This window comes from Macrobrachium rosenbergii, chromosome 54, assembly GCF_040412425.1.
Source record: "Macrobrachium rosenbergii isolate ZJJX-2024 chromosome 54, ASM4041242v1, whole genome shotgun sequence".
NCBI lineage: Eukaryota > Metazoa > Arthropoda > Malacostraca > Decapoda > Palaemonidae > Macrobrachium > Macrobrachium rosenbergii.
Window position 1 is genome coordinate 21,725,603 of NC_089794.1, and position 19,460 is coordinate 21,745,062.

Consider the following 19,460-nt stretch of genomic DNA (forward strand, 5'->3'; position numbering starts at 1 on the left):
TAATAATAATAATAATAATAATAATAATAATAATAATAATAATAATAATAATAATAGGATGATTGGGATAGACCAAAAAAAAATAATAATAATAATAATAATATTATTATTATTATTATTATTATTATTATTATTATTATTATTATTATTATTATTATTATTATTATTATTTTTATCTTTCGCAGAAAAAAATAACACGAATATATAAAAATATAATTTACTTTGGTTATTCATAGGCATTCTCGCACCCCTTAGGAGCCGGCTTCGCACGCCCTAGGGGTGCGAGCACCCCTGGTGAAGAATCTCTGCACTACAGTGTGAAGGGCATATGAAGGACGTCAAAAAGTAACATTGAATGCATGTGTAAATAAGGAAGAAGAAGAAATAATCAGACTGCACGAGTCCAACTATCGAACAGCCCACATCTGAAAATGATTACCACCTATTTCTGAACTGCTGAACAACAAAGTTCACAGGTAATGATTTTTGCAACGTATGAAAAAAAAATATCTATGCTAATATTATATATGCATATGTCTCCATCAAAATGATTTCTGATTCCGAGTGGCGATCTGCGATGAAAACTGATGGCTGTGAAGCAGTCATTAATAAGATTTAGCAACTTCCATTTCAAATGTCTTTTCTTATAACAGCCAAGAACACTCCCAGAATTCTCAAACCCCACAACAGATAAAATACTAAACCATTCTCTCGAAGCAAATATAGTCAGATTATAACTGCCACTCATAAAGGACATGTTTAAAAATGGAATATTATTTTCAAGCAATTGACAGGCTCAATGCAAGCTAACCTCCATTAAATATTTCTTGACAAATTGACATGAAAGACCCATTCAGGAACTCGTCTCCTAAAAATAGTCGTCTTGGCATTGGGGGCCAGTGGAGCCCGTGATTCGATTCCTTTGAGCAGACTGAACACTAACGAAGCTCCAGCCTGACGAATATGAGCGAAAACTCACGAACAATATCGCTCTTAATTCGTGCACAATTCGTTACTGAGACCGCAATTTTGTTTTCAATAAGTGCATTTGCATGTGTAGAACGTACGTGTAAAAATATTTTTAGGTATACATACATACACATGTTCATATATACACATAAACACATGAGCATGCGCTACACTAGCACACACGTACACACACATATACGTATGTATATGTATACTTGTATAAAGTTAAGTATATCTTAGTTTAACCAGACCACTGAGCTGATTAACAGCTCTCCTAGGGCTGGCCCGAAGGATTAGATTTATTTTACGTCGCTAAGAACCAACTGGTTACCTAGCAACGGGACCACAGCTTATTGTGGAATCCGAACCACATCATGACGAGAAATGAATTTCTATCACCAGAAATAAATTCCTCTAATTCTTCATTGGCCGGTCGGAGAGTCGAACGCTGGGTCAACATTTTGCTAGCCGAGAGCTCTAACCACCCCTCCAATGAAGAACTTGTATACTGTATATATATACATACATACATGCTGTATATATATATATATATATATATATATATATATATATATATATATATATATATATATATATATATATATATATATAATATAATGTTTGTTCCACATTAAACACTTGGTGCACACATCCTCTTGGTTATCTGAGCCCACACTGCTCTTCACCTATCATTCCTTCTATCAGTCACCTCTATGAACTTTATCCTCATACATAAGTATGATTATTCCAGTAGCTTAATCTTTAGGGACATTTTAACATCAAACCGCCCCCGGATTATCAGTCCATAATATTTAGGGGACAGGAAAATCCCCGTGACCAAATTGACAGGAAAAATCAAACAATTTCTGTGACAATAAAGTCACTATCCGGACTTACTGGCGATCATTGACGATTCTTCCTCCAATTTCGTCCTTACACGACATTTTCTTTTTCTCCCGCTGTAAAATCGGGCTCATGGCGTCATTTAGCAGTGACATTTCCCTTCACGTCGTCCTCGCGGGGTTCTTTAGACCCGCCAGGGCAGAATAAATGCCCAGAGCTAGACAGAAACTTTACTCATTAGGAGCCCAAGTGACTCTGGCAACACCGCCATGTCTGATTTTTCCCACAAAAATAATTTTGTTTTAATTTTTTTTTTTTGGCCAGTGTTGCGGTTTCATAACTCGATGCTAAGATTATGTGGAGTTTAATAAGCAAAATTAAAAATTCGACGACGTCATATCACTGTAAACAGGGGGAGTATCTTTGCGTAAAGCTGAGTTCTCGAATATAAGACATAGAAGCGTACAATTTTATCTTTGGCCATTTTTAGAGTGCCATAACTCATTGCTAAGATTATATATATGGAATTTAACACAAAAGGAATCAGACGAAATCTTATCAATTGAGAAAGATTAAACACTCTTTCTTCAAGCTGAGTTCTTGAATATAAGACACAGAAGCGTATAATTTTATCTATGGCCATTTTTAGAGTGCCATAACTCATTGCTAAGATTATATATATGGAATTTAACACAAAAGAAATCAGACGAAATCATATCAATTGAGAAAGATTAAACACTCTTTCTTCAAGCTGAGTTCTTGAATATAAGACATAGAAGCGTATAATTTTATCTATGGCCATTTTTAGAGTGCCATAACTCATTGCTAAGATTATATATATGGAATTTAACACAAAAGAAATCAGACGAAATCATATCAATTGAGAAAGATTAAACACTCTTTCTTCAAGCTGAGTTCTTAAATATAAAACACAGAAGAATATAATCTTATCTTTGGCTAGCGTCAGAGTTACATAACTTGACGGTAATGGAATATAGGATTTAACACAATGAATAAGATACCAGACGATATTATCTCAGTGAAGAAAGACGGAATATCCTTTCAAGCTGAGCTGTTGAATATGAAAACAGACAGGAATATTATTTCGGGTCTTTCCTAGATAGGGACCCGGAAGGGTTTTAACCCGGTATGTGTCCACCTTTGCGGCGTGTTTAGTACAAGCCCGGTGGGGATGACCGTAAAAACATAAACAAAAGACTGTAAATATCATAAAGATAATGACCCCCAAGATATATTAGTCTTAGACAGGAAAGATCCACAATTTCTTTAAGAATACAGTGTACTGTATTTTGCATAATCTTGTTAAGAAAGAGGTAAGATATTCTGCACGTTCCTTCTATCTTTGAGCGAGCATTCACTATCGCTTTCGCTCCTTCAAAGAAAGAGGTTTCAATTATTGGAATATATCTTAAATCTTTCTATTCGTCATGAAACACACACAGATATTGGGAGCGTTTTCTCCAAAGTCAATCGCTTGTACAGAAAGCGGTTTCTTTGGCAGGAATTCTCCCAAGTGTTTTCTTACGTAAGGAGTGTGGTTCATTAGAAGAATTCTCAATTTTGGACTAGTGTATAATAAGTGGACACAAATTCCTACATGGTAAACACATTTAGGGCTAAAATCCAAGGTATTTAGATGTTAAATACTGACTTTCTAGATTACTAACAAGTAAACATCACGGAAGAGTTTACTTCAAGAGATCTTGAATTTTTTAAAAGAATTCTCAATTTTGGACTTGCATATAAGGGGACACAAATTTATACAAGGTGAACTCATTAAGGACTAAAATCCCAGATATATGCAGTAGATGTTATGTTATAGACGTTAAATGCTGATTTTCTAGATTACTAAAAAGTAAACAACACGGAATAGTTTAATTAAGGAGATCTCAAATACTAAGTTCTAAATGTACTAACAAATGCTTTATTAAATATTTTAGCCAGGTCTTAAATATTGAATCCTAAATTATTACTAAGTAAACATCATTAACTTCCGAAAAGATTTTAATACTAAATTATAGAGATACTACCAAGTAACTACTATTTTTTTTTGACACGTTTTAGAACAGGTAAAAAATGCGCCGAAGTTTCTTCGGCGAAATCGAGTTTTCTGTACATCGTATAATCAAGGGCAGCGATAATAGATCTATCTTTCGGTGGTCTCGCTATAATACTGTATGAGCCGAGGCCCATGAAACTTTAACCACAGCCCGGTGGTGGCCTGACTTATATCGTTGCCAGACGCACGATTATGGCTAACTTTAGCCATACATAAAATAAAAACCACTGAGACTAGAGGGCTGCAATTTGGTATGTTTGATGATTGGAGGGTGGATGATCAACATACCAATCTACAGCCCTCTAGCTTCTGTGGTTTTTAAGATCTGAGGGCGGACAGAAAAAGTGCGGGCGGACAGACAAAGCTGGCACAATAGTTTTATTTTCAGAAAACTAAAAATGAAAACTCTTAGACGCCCAGTGAGTAAATATGATTAACTCAACGTACATCTTAAATAGTAAATTCTTGAATTATCACCCAAGAAAGATTATCAACGATTTTAGATAGACAAACATGGATTCTGAATTATAACTGTGGAATATTAAGTAATGAGAAGGAGAATTTTGCTTTTCTTATATTAAATATATACCTGAAAAGCAGAAATTCCAATAGGAGAGAAACTTCAGATTACAAGAATCATATATATATATATATATATATATATATATATATATATATATATATATATATATATATATATATATATATAAATATATATGTATATGTACTGTATATATATATATATATATATATATATATATATATATATATATATATATATATATATAACATACACATGTGAGTGGTACATATGATAATCAAAACAATAAAAATATAATAAAAAAAAACCACCTATTTTCCTTTTATACTGGAATACCATAAGTCAATGTTTTTCTCCCCTTTTCCCAAACCGGTGTGACGGGAACTACTAAATTTCGGGAGGAACCGGAACACCAGAAGTTACCGGAAGTGACAAAGCGGTCCCCTGGAGTGTTCCGGATGTATCAGAGTGACGGACGAATCTTGAAGAATATAAGAAAACGGGAAATATAAGAGAGGGTCTTCAGTGTTATGGCTGATTCTGTCCTATTTACTGGCTGGCAGAATTTGTATGAAAAAGGTATATTTAAATGCGTGCATACTATGGACTAAATAATAATAATAATATAATAATAATAATAATAATGAATTTCTTCAGCAGTAAATTTAATAATCTTCATAATTATTATTCATTGCTATTCTAAAAAGCTGATTTTAATAATAATAATAATAATAATAATAATAATAATAATAATAATAATAATAATAATATATCTTTTCAACAGAAAATTGAAAAATCTCCATAATTATCATTCATTGTTATTAAAAAAAAAACTGATTTTAATAATAATAATAATAATAATAATAATAATAATAATAATAATAATAATAATAATTAATAATAATAATAATAATAATAATAATAATAATAATAATAATAACTCTAGATTCTTTTGAAAACACCGAATAATTCAATAAAAACAAGCTAATGATTCGAACCTACATAATTAGAGCGAATAATTTGGAAAGGTAAAAATAAAATATACAGCAAGGAATTAGTCCCCATCCCGTCCAGATTCAACTAACATTAACAGAAGCTGTCATTTACATAATGTTCAAAATTAATCCATTAAACATAAAGGAGAAGAGGACAATCTAAAACATTTAACTATAATTTTACATAGCTCATTAAAAATAATTAATAAGGTTTTCACTATAATTTCTGGCGATTCAAGTCAATAATCTAACTTTATACCTATTAACTATCAGCTAATATCCTGAATTCCTTGCTCGTAGCGCAGATTAACTTAGTGGTTATTATACTTTAGTGCCATTTGCACTGAGAAATCTAATTGGTGCATCTGTCAAGCTTAGATTAAGTCAAGAAGTGGTGTTGTTTTTGTAGCCATTTCTCGCTTAAATTAGGGCAATTTGATGTCATGGTTTGTGTACTTTATAATGTATACGTACGTACACATACTCGCATCCACACACACACCACACGTATGTATATCTATATGTATATATAATATATACATATATATATATATATATATATATATATATATATATATATATATATATATATATATATATATATATATATATATGTATCAAGCATTCCAAAACAGCAGTAGCTTAAGGAGAGAGGATTTGAAGGCCATAATTCTGGAGAATAAAATAATTGTCGGAACATTTTCGCCCCAGAAAAATTCACAAAGGAAGATTATGAAAATAAAAAAAAAAAAATAACACGAAATGAGATGTAATATTCCCAAGGTCATATTTACAAGGCATACTTCCATCTGTTCCTTCTCTCTCTCTCTCTCTCTCTCTCTCTCTCTCTCTCTCTCTCTCTCACACATTTTATTTTTTTACGTCTTCATTCTTTTTTGAGTAAAATTCCAAATTCTGTGGCCTTAACCTAATGATATTCTCTCTCTCTCTCTCTCTCTCTCTCTCTCTCTCTCTCTCTCTCTCTCTCTCTCTCTCTCTCTCTTTTTCCAACACTTTCTCTCTTTCTCTATTTCTCCGACTCTCTCTCTCTCTCTCTCTCTCTCTCTCTCTCTCTCTTTCTCTATTTCTCCGTCTCTTTTTCCATCTATCTATCTCTCTTTCTCTATTTCTCCGTCTCTCTCTCTCTCTCTCTCTCTCTCTCTCTCTCTCACTTTCTTTCTCCATCTCTCTTTCCATCTCTCTCTCTATCTCCATCTCTCTCTATCTCTCTCTCTCTCTTTACCTTCTTTCTCTCTTTCTACATCTCTCACTCTTTTTCCATCTCTCTCTCTCTCTCTCTCTCTCTCTCTCTCTCTCTCTCTCTCTCTCTAATTGTTTTACGCCTTCACTTTTTTTTTGTTCATCGCAACCCTACGTCTACGAAACAAAGATTTCGATGGGGCTAGATGCTCTAAAAGAAGAAGGTTTTTTTATTCTCTTCCTCAGCATCAGCTGCCCTCCCCTCCCCCCTCGCCCCGAAAAAAATAAAATAAAACTTTTGAACGATACGTTGATTTTTCTTGGCAATTCAGAATAATGTTTTTTTTTTTTTTTTTTTTTTTTTTTAACTCTCTTGTACCTAGAGGGTAGAAATAAGGTTCTTATACACTAGAGGTCTGCTGTGGTTTTTATATATCATGAGTTTTCAGTTTCTGTCTGTCTGTCTGTCTCTCACACACACACACACACATGCGCGCGCGCGCACATTAGAGCTCTTCTGTAGTTTTATGTATCATGAGTCCTTTGTCTCTGTCTCTGTTTTGCTTCTCTTTTTATTTTATATATACTCAACAATCTCTCTCTCTCTCTCTCTCTCTCTCTCTCTCTCTCTCTCTCTCTCTCTCTCTCTCTCTCTCTCTTTTGCTTTCTTTTTTTATTTTATTTGTACTCAACAATATCTCTCTCTCTCTCTCTCTCTCTCTGTCTGTCTGTCTGTCTCTTACTTTCTATTTTTAATTTCATTTGTACTCAGAAATCTCTCTCTCTCTCTCTCTCTCTCTCTCTCTCTCTCTCTCTCTCTCTCTCTCTCTCTCTCTCTCTCTCTTTTTTAATTTTATCTATACTCAGCAACCTCTCTCTCTCTCTCTCTCTCTCTCTCTCTCTCTCTCTCTCTCTCTCTCATGCTTTCTGTTTTTAATTTCATTTGTATTCAGAAATTTCTCTCTCTCTCTCTCTCTCTCTCTCTCTCTCTCTCTCTCTCTCTCTCTCTCTCTCTCTCTCTCCACAGTTTCGTCAACGTTTCAAATCACCAGCCAGATTAAAAAAATTCCCGAACCGATGAGTTTTCCTCACAAAAGGCAAAAAGGACTCACTTAGTTCAAAGGAAGATTAATCCACTTATAATTCTCAATAATCATAATGTGATTGGATTGGGCCCTCTGGTCCTCTAAGTGAACTTTTTCATTTGTTTCTAAAGCTCTTCCGTGTATTGGATAATTCCTCTCGGTGAAAATAACTACCAGAAAATAAATTAGCAAAAATTTTGTCTGGGACAGACGCAAATTAGGTAAGTTATGTAAATTAGATAATTGATTAGTGATGGGGAACTTCGTAAATAAATGTCTTTCATTTAGAGCATTGTAGTGATGGTTCTCGCCTACCAGTCGAGAGGACCGGGGTTCAAATCCCACCGGTCACTGGTTGCTTGGGGATGGCGCCGTTGCATAAACCCGGCGGCCCGCCAACCTAGCGGTCTGAAAACTCCAGAGTGTTAGGAAGAAAATAGGTATCAGCCCCCGGGCTGGGAGGTTTAAACAGTGGGCCTAGAGACACAGTGGCCACGTGTTTTAGGCAACGGGACTTCTCCCCAAACTGGCTGTTGGCCTAAGAAACCGGAGTTCAGCTAGGCCCAGGAGGACTGTAACCTTTTTTAAGCTTTTCATAACAAGGTTTGATAGAAAATATTTTCATATCTTTATGGGCTAGTATATCATTCACTACTGTTACGTTAATGCAAAAAACTGATGGACATTTCAGTAACACGTTTTCATTCACAAAAGCGTCGAATTAGAAAGAGATCATTACTTTTCCAAATGAGCTACTCAATTCTCTATTTCACACAACAGTGACCTATCCCCGATAAACAATTTCATTTTGTAATTTCCCTGGCAGCTGTTTTCACCGAGAGGAATTATCCAGTACACGGAAGAGCTTTAGGAAAAAATGAAAAAGTTCACTTAGAGGACCAGAGGGCCGAATCCAATCGCATTATGATTATTGGGAATTATAAGTGGATTAATCTTCCCTTGAACTGTGTGAGTCCTTTTTGCCTTTTGTGAGGAAAACTCATCGGTTCGGGAATTTTTTTAATCTGGCTGGTGATTTGAAACGTTGACGAAACTGTGGAGAGAGAGAGAGAGAGAGAGAGAGAGAGAGAGAGAGAGAGAGAGAGAGAGAGAGAGAGAGAGAGAGAGAGAGAGAGAACGTTCGCCTAATCCTATAAGTATCCTTGTCCACCATCCATGATAACTAATAAAGGACATAGCACAACATTAACACAATTTAGTGAACGTATAAACGAAGCAATCGTATCGCTAAATAAAGCCATTCAAATAAGTGAACACTGCTATTTGCATTTCATTCTACGCACTGCAAGCAGCGTCAGTGCAATCATGAACCGCCGGCTCCTCTGGGAACCGACGTTATACGTATTTACAGAATCTCTCTTCACAAAGGGGGATAACGACGCTTGAAATTGGGTCACAGAGCCACGTCGGCCTAACACTAGACCTTGTGTCTTTCAAATGATATCACTTCCCCCCCCCCTCTCTGTGGAAGGGCCTGCCAGAGAGCTTATTTCATAAGTTGTAATTCTGCAGAGGTTTTTCACATTCACAGTCAAAGTTGTATTTCAACAGAAGTCTTTCACATTCACATTCATGAGTTGTATTTCAAGAGAAGTCTTTCATATTCACATTCATGAGTTGTATTTCAACAGAGGTCTTTCACATTCACAGTCATGAGTTGTATTTCTACAGAGGTCTTTCACATTCACATTCATGAGTTGTATTTCAAGAGAAGTCTTTCATATTCACATTCATGAGTTGTATTTCAACAGAGGTCTTTCACATTCACAGTCATGAGTTGTATTTCTACAGAGGTCTTTCACATTCACATTCATGAGTTGTGTTTCAACAGAGGTCTTTCACTTTCACATTCATGAGTTGTATTTCAACAGAGGTCTTTCACATTCACATTCACAAGTTGTATTTCAAGAGAAGTCTTTCATATTCACATTCATGAGTTGTATTTCAACAGAGGTCTTTCACATTCACATTCATGAGTTGTATTTCTACAAAGGTCTTTCACTTTCACATTCATAAGTTGCATTTCAACAGAGGTCTTTCACATTCACATTCAAAAGTTGTATTCTAACAGAGGTCTTTCACATTCACATTCACAAGTTGTATTTCAAGAGAAGTCTTTCATATTCACATTCATGAGTTGTATTCCAACAGAGGTCTTTCACATTCACATTCATAAGCTGTATTCCAACAGAGGTCTTTCACATTCATATTCAAAAGTTGTATTCCAACAGAGGTCTTTCACATTCACATTCATGATGTGTACTTCAACAGAGGTCTTTCACATTCACATTCACAAGTTATATTTCAACAAAGGTCTTTCACATTCACATTCATGAGGTGCATTTCAACAGAGGTTTGTCACATTCACAACCGATCTCTGATCCCCTCTTCCAGCCGAGAGCGACCAGATTCGGTGAACAGCAGCACCTATATGGTATCAAAGTCGTGCCTCGTTGTCGAAACTCTCAGTTCCAGAGGTCCTTTCTTCCTCACACCGCTGGAATGTGGAACAGCCTCCCTACTGAGGAGGTCGTGCAGTTGGAACTTCTTCAGAAGTTCAAGCGAAGACGCAGCGCATTGCTGCTCTAATACAATTCTCCTTGAATTTTAATGATTTGCTTCTATTATTTTCTATGTATTTATTAATTTGTTTATTTTTTCTTTTTAATAAGTGATCTCTTCTTTCTATATTTCCCATTACCTTCTGTTACTTCTTTCTAAAGAACAATATATTCTTTGCTACATTGAATTTCAAGTCAGTGGCCCCTGAGGGTTTGTTCCATATGATTAGGGTTCATCTTAATAATAATAATAATAATAATAATAATAATAATAATAATAATAATAATAATAATAATAATAATTATAATAATAATAATAATAATAATAATAATAATAACAACAACATGATTGTGTTTATTCGTATTATATATACAGTATATATATATATATATATATATATATATATATATATATATATATATATATATATATATATATATATATATATATATATATATATATATATATATATATATATATATATATGCTATTTTGTTCGGTTTTAGAAGCCTGACCAGGAAAATCCTCAGGTACAGTGTACTCAGGTTCCAAGTTCTTTTATGACCTTTGGTAATCGAGTCGGTACCGCCTTGGCCTGCCACTCGGGAGGCCGAGGTTCGTTCCCGGCGTGAGTCAGAAATTTATTTCTGTGAAACCTGTTCTTGCGTGTTCATTATTTACACACACACACACACACACACACACACACATATATATATATATATATATATATATATATATATATATATATATATATATATATATATATATATATATATATATACACACAGTTTATTATTTACAAAATACTCCACGAGATGCCTCAGGGGAACCTGTCAGGCAACCCCTTGGTAACCACTGGTTTTCAAACTGAACGGTCCAGTGACTGTCTCTTGCTTTTTTTTTTTTTCAAATACTGAGAACGACTGTGCTTTCCTCTTCACCTCCTCCACTTGAGAAAATGACAGAAGCTGAACCGGAAGGTTTAATAAGTCTGAATCGGACTAATGAAATGCAGTCAGCCGGCGGGGATAGGATTAATTAAAGCGAAAAGGATTGCAGGAATTCGTTCTGTCATGATTTTATGAATGATTTCTAATGATCTTTTTGATCCCGTTGTTATTGAAAGACTCGGTAATGTGAATTCCATGGCAGGCAATTTGAGGTTTCATCATCTCATGATTGTCAAATAGTTTTGTAGTTTGTAGGATGTTCAGGATGCTTGTAGGGTGTTCAGGATGCTTGTAGGATGTTCAGGATACTTGTAGGAAGTTCAGGATACTTATAGGATATTCAGGATACTTGCAGGATGTTCAGCATATTTGTAGGATATTCAGGATACTTGTAGGATGTTCAGGATACTTATAGGATGTTCAATTTACTGTAGGATGTTCAGGACACTTGTAAGATGTTCAGTTTACTTGTAGGATATTCAGGATACTTATAGGATATTCAGTTTACTTGTAGGATGTTCAGAATACTTATAGGATATTCAGGATACTTGTAGGATGTTCAGGACACTTATAGGATATTCAGGATACTTGTAGGATGTTCAGGATGCTTGTATGATGTTCAAGATACTTACAGGATATTTAGGATACTTGTAGGATGTTCAGGGATACTTATAGGATATTCAGTATATTTGTAGGGTGTTCAGGATGCTTGTATGATGTTCAAGATACTTACAGGATATTTAGGATACTTGTAGGATGTTCAGGATACTTATAGGATATTCAATATACTTGTAGGATGTTCAAGATACGGCCATTTACTCGATGGATTCTTGCAGGATGTTCAGGATACCTGTAGGACATTCAGTTTACTTGTAGGATATTCAGGATACCGCCATTTACTCGATATTGTCAATGACCTAGGATTTGATCTATCATCTTTTCGCTATCCCTTTTAGGGGGTAATGCCGTCAGTGCACCTCACGTGGTGCACTGTAGGCATTACAGAAGGGTGTCTGCAGCGTCCCTTCGGCCCCAAGCTGCACCCACTTTTCAGCATTTTTACTTTACCTCCGTTCCTCTTCCCTTCTTCAGTTTTGCGCCCAATTACCCTGACTGTTGTTTCTTAGTGCAACTGTGGAATTTTCTCCCAGTTCCTGAATATCCTACAAGAACCCTGAATATTTCTACAAGTACACTGAATATCCTATAAGTGTCCTGAACAACCTACAAGTATCCTGAATATCCTACAAGCATACTGAATATCCTACGAGTATCATGAACATCCTACAAGTATGCTGAATATCCTATAAGTATCCTGAACATCCTACAAGTATACTGAATATCCTATAAGTATCCTGAACATCCTATAAGTATACTGAATATCCTACAAGTATCCTGAATATCATACAAGTATCCTTTATATCCTACAAGTATCCTGAACATCCTACAATTATGCTGGATATCCCATAAGTATCCTGAACATCCTATTAGTATCCTGAATATCCTACAAGTATCCTGAATATCCTGCAAGTACCCTGAACCTCCTACAAGTAACCTGAATATCCTACAAGTATCCTGAACATCCTACAAGTATCCTGAACATCCTGCAATTATCCTGAATATCCTGCAGTTATGCTGAATATCTTATTAGTATCCTGAATATCCTAAAAAATCCTTTATATCCTATAAGTATCCTGAATATCCTACAAGTATCCTATATATCCTACAAGTATCCTGAACATCCTACAAGTATCCTGAATATCCTTATAACTTCAACTACTTCATTTTCTGGGTCTCATTACCTAGCTGTCCAGCCGCTCCAACTGCCCTAAGCGCCGAAAGTGGCCCCGTGATTGGCTTGGCAGCCTAAATGTATCAAAGTATCTTTTCAGTATCACTCCAAATGACCTTTTCGATTCAGGGACGCAACGCAATGTTGCAATCTCGCGTGCGGTATCTTGAGTCGAATATCTTTGGGAACGAAGATGCAATTAGATCCATTACGAGGGAAAGAGGACGAAACAGCTTTCCTGTGTCGTGACGTCACGCTATTTGTACCCTGCTATTAGGGTCAATTTGCGATTTAGCTTTTCTGCGATCTCTGGCCGATTCAGATTCTGAATATTTCAAAGGTGGGGTGTCGATGAATCGTCGCTTCTCGAGGGCCGTGTTTTTCTCTTCTGATTGGAGTAGATTTAGATTCTGGTACAAATATTCTCTCCGGACGTCTTGTTTATTCTTATGGATTTAGGCACGTCAGACATTGTCGTACATGTATGTATGTATGTATATATATATAATATATATATATATATATATATATATATATATATATATATATATATATATATATATATATATATATATATATATATATATATATATATATATATATATATATATATATATATATATATATATATATATATATATATATATATATATATATATATATATATATATATATATATATATATATATATATATATATAGTTTATGAAAGCATCCATATAGCTTACCCTTTAACGACATGAATATTCTTTCGTACAAGTTCCTTTTTCGATCGAACGTCATTTCACATAAAACTTGCTTATAGTAAAAATCGAGAACAAACTGTGAAATCTTACTGAATGCAACAAAAAGAAGCTTTGTTTATTCTGTTGGACTCCATCTTTGAGACTTTCGTCCTCACCTCACGGAGGAGGAGGAAGAGGAGGAGGAGGAGAAGGAGGAGGAGGAGGAGGAGGAGGAGGAGGAGAAGGAGGAGGAGGAGGGGGAGGAGGAGGAGGAGGAGGAGGAGGAGGAGGAGGAGGAGGAAAGAGGAGGAAGGAGGAAGGAAAGTGGTTGAAATCTTTCTCTTCCCAAATCTCGGATTCTCCTGACGTAAATTCTCCTCGCAAGTGCGAAACTCGTCCTGGCTTTGTCTAGCTAAGAGACAACGCTTAAGGAGGAGCAAGCATTTTGAAAATGCACTAGAAATTGGGAAAAAGTGAAAGTGTACTTTTTCTTTTCTGTGAAAGAAAACTATTGTGCCGGCTTCGTCTGTCCGTCCGCACTTTTTTTCTGTCTGCTCTCACATCCTAAAAACTACTGAGGTTAGAGAGCTGCAAATTGGTATGTTGATCATCCACCCTCCAGTCATCAAACATACCAAATCGCACCCCTCTAGCCTCAGTAGTTTTGATTTACTTTAAGGTTAGAGTTAGTCGTGGATCGTGCGTCTGGCAGCGCTTTCCGGAGGCGCGCGACTCATCTTCACTCGACCGCATCTAGGGAGTAACTGATAGTTTTATACAGCATTATACGCTGTGCAGAAAACTCGATTGCGCCGAAGACACATCGGCGCATTTTTTACTTGTTTATGATTATATGTATATATATATATATATATATATATATATATATATATATATATATATATATATATATATATATACTGTATATATATATATATATATATATATATATATATATATATATATATATATATATATAAGTATATATATCTACAGTATATCTATCTATCTATCTATATCTATGTATATATATATATATATATATATATATATATATATATATATATATATATATATATGTATACATATAGTCACATAGTTTCCAACAGCCAGGTATACTAAAGAAAAAATAGAATACATATATTCACAGAGCAATATTTCAAACACAAGGTCACAGAACTGCAACTGCTTGAGTATAATGACGTAAGTCATTACAGAACCGTCATTATACAACCGAGCTATGATCCGATGTTCTATAATGATAATGACGTCATCATCTTTAATCACGAAGCGATTTTGACATCGTAATCAAGCGTGACAGTCTATCCACGTCACGAATCAACGCTTCACCTGGAAAAATCTTGAATTACGCAGACAGCAACGCGGAGGTGCATTACGTTAATCCCAGTTATTCAGCTTTAATTACAAGTCCTTGGCTGTCGCTACGCTACAATGCTATTTGCATATTCCTTTGTTCTTCTACTTTGACCCGAGACAGGAGATCAATCAAGAACGCAGTAATTTAAAGTCATTCACACGCCATTGAGGAGGAGGGTTACATACCACGAATAATGATTACGCGGCTTGTATCCTCAGGTGCGTTCTATTGTGTGTTAAAATTTTAAAGGGATGTGACTCCTGAACTGTTCATAACTTTTCGGAATTGTTTGCATTCGAAGGAAGGATGTTGATGTCTTTGCGAGAGTGGAAATCTATTACGACTTTTTGTTTGAAAATTTATGTTGGCTTTATTTTTCTCGTTTCTGAACGCGTCTGTGCAAAAATGTATTTTTAAAGGTAAGTTAGCGTCCTGACATTTCAGCTTTACATATATATATATATATATATATATATATATATATATATATATATATATATATATATATATACATATATATATGTGTGTGTGTGTCAAGGAGGTGGAGAAACAACCAAAATACATTTCCAATCAAAATTAAAACATCACATTAAGACCCCCTTAACAATTTGCCCCCCGAAAAAACCGAGAATAATCATGACAAATGTTCAGGCAATTCTGCGATGCAAAAACCAAAACGCAGCAGCATTCGAGATAAAAAAAAAAAGCATTAAAAGAAACACGTATTAACGAGAGAATATTTCCATCATCAGCGGGAAGGAGCCTCCCAGACCTCGTAAACACTTCGGCTAACGACGCAGGAGCCGTTGTAACGAGTGCAATACCAATTTCCTTAAGAGGTCTTCACGCTGCAAAGAGCATAAACACGTAGGTTAAAGCACACTCGCTCCCAGTTTTTTATTTTTTTTTTATTTTTGCCATCCTACTACGTTTGTTAATAATTTTTTTTTACATTTTAAGCTGTTTATTTATTTATTTGTTAATTTATCTCCTTTATTTCCCAGGAACAAATCCTTTCTTTCTCTCTTTCCTATTGTTCTTCTGTAGCTTCTTTCAAGCGAACATCATATTCTTCGGAAACTCGAATTTCATGTCGATGGCCCCCCCCAACTTGTGGGCTTGCTCTATATGAATAGGGGTTTATGTTCTGAATAATAATAATAATAATAATAATAATGATAATAATAATAATAATAATAATAATAATAATAATAATAAATCTTTTTTTCTTAATAAGTGATTCCCTCTTTCTGTATTTCCTATCATCTTCTGTGACTTCTTCCTATGTATATATATATATATATATATATATATATATATATATATATATATATATAGATATATATATATATATATATATATATATATATATATATATATATATATATATATATATCTTCTTCTTCTTCTTATATATATATATATATATATATATATATATATATATATATATATATATATATATATATATATATATATATATATATATATATATATATATATATATATATATATATATATATATATATACTGTATATATATATGTGTGTGTGTGTGTGTGTGTGTATGTGTATGTTACCTACGTCAGCATGCATCGTAAAGCCTTGTTATATACGCCCCGGCTACTACTCTCAAATGAATAAAATAATTCAGCCTCAAAAATAGAATTCAAATCAAATTTGTAATTGATACGACTCATTATGGACGGTCGGACAGACAGGTGAGCCCCCAACCCCCCCTCGTTCAAAGTAATCACATCAAACATATTTTTAATATTCGTCAAGGGGAGACTACATGGGGCGTGCGCTCTCGCGGGCGCGTAATTTTCACGCGGGCGACGATCGAGTCACGCGAATTGATTAGCCCGCGAAACGAACTTATTTTGGGGCGAATGGCAGAAGTCGTCATCGGATTTGGAAAAACCCTGAATTCTAGGGCGTTGTGGCCCCAAATCGTGTTAACCGGGCCAATTTTAGGGTCATTTGTTCAACCTTTCGCGTTTATTCACTAATTAATTAACCGTGGGTTTAACCGGGGTGAATCTTTTATACCTTGTTGCCCTGGTACTTGGCGAGATTATATATATATATATATATATATATATATATATATATATATATATATATATATATATATATATATATATATATATATATATATATATATATATATATATATATATATATATATATATATATATATATATATATATATATATATATATATATATATATATATACATATATATATATACCTTAGTTTAACCAGACCGCCGAGCTGATTAACAGCTGTCCTAGGGCTGGCCCGAAGGATTAGACTTATTTTACGTGGCTAAGAACCAATTGGTTACCTAGCAACGGGACCTACAGCTTATTGTGGAAACCGAACCACATTATGCCGAGAAATGAATTTCTATCCCCAGAAATAAATTACTCTAATTCTTCATTGGCCGGCCGGAGAATCGAACGCCGGCCTAGCAGAGTGCTATCCGAGTACGATATCGACCAGTCCAATGAGGAACTAATCTCGCTAACTACCAGGACAGCAAGGTATAAAAAGATTCACCCCGATTAAACACACGGTCAATTAATTAGAGAATAAACACGGAAGGCTCAACAAACGCCCCTAAAATTGGCCCTATTAACACGATCTGGGGGGTCATAACGCCCTTAGAATTCAGGGTTTTTGCAAATCCGGTAACGACTTCTGCCATTCGCACCGAAATAAATTTTTTTCGCGCCCTAATCAATTCGCGTGACTCGATCGTCGCCCGCGTGAAAATTACGCGCCCGCGAGCGCGCACGCCCACTGTAGTTCCCCATTGACGAATAATAAAAATACGATGTGATTACTTTGAACTGGGGGTGGGGGTTTACTTGTTTGTCCGACCTTCCATGCTAACTAAAATTAATTACATCCTTATATTTTGAAATCTATATTTTGAAGCTGAATTATTTTATTTCAGGGACGTACTCGGTATATAACAGGCTTTACAATGAATGTTGTATGCAACAAGCGCTGCAATGAATGTTGTATGTAACTAGCTCTACAATGAATGTGTATATAACAAGCTTTACAATAAGTTTTGTCATGTGAAACAACTTCTACAATGAATGCTGTCGTGTGTAACAACCTCTACAATGAATGTTGTCGTATATAACAAGCTTTATAATGAGTTTTTTCGTATGTAACAAGCTACACAATGAATGTTGTCGTATATAACAAGCTTTACAATGAATGTCTTACATAACAAGCTCTACAATGAACGTGTACATAACAAGCTCTAGAATGTAAGTATATATATCAAGCTCTACAATGAATGTGTATATAACAAGCTCTATAATGAGTGTATTTATAATGAGCTCTACAATGAATGTTGTGGTATATGTGGTATATGACAAGATCTACAATGAATGTTGTCGTATGTAACAAACTCTACAATGAATGTTGTGGTATATGTGGTACATGACAAACTCTACAATAAATGTTGTGGTATGTAACAAGCTCTACAATGAATGTTGTGGTATGTAACAAGCTCTACAATGAATGTTGCTTGGGAAAGAAGTATTCTGACAGTATTTCTATAGCTGAATATGATGAATTCTGATCAGGGAACAAAGGGGTACATAAAGTTCAATCTGCAAGTTTCGTTCCAGCTGTGACCAGACTCTGGACTGATCTTCCTGTTCGTGGAGTTGGAAACCTGGAACTTCGAAAGTTCAGATGCAAATGTTTTTATAATAAGAGAGCGCACATGAGTTTCATTGGATATTCTATAATATTTTATTTATTTTATCAGTTTTTCTTTGTTATTTAACTTATTTAGTTTATTCTTTAATTCTGTATTTCCTATTCTGTAATGGGCTGCTTTCCTTGATTAGGCCCCTTGGGCTAATAATAATAATAATAATAATAATAATAATAATAATAATAATAATAATATTCTTAGAATTAAAGAAAAAGAATAAAAGAATAATGCGCTGACGGAAAAAGAATAATGCGCTGACGGAAAGCTAATAATAATAATAATAATAATAATAATAATAATAATAATAATAATAATAATAATAATAAAAAAATATATTCTAAAAATAAAGAAAAAGAATAATGCGCTGTAGGAAAGCTAATAATAATAATAATAATAATAATAATAATAATAATAATAATAATAATAATATTCTTAGAATCAAAGAAAAAGAATAATTCACCGAAGGAAAGCTAATAATAATAATAATAATAATAATAATAACAATAATAATAATAATAATAATAATAATAATAATAATAATAATAATATTGCATTCCAGGGAAACAAAG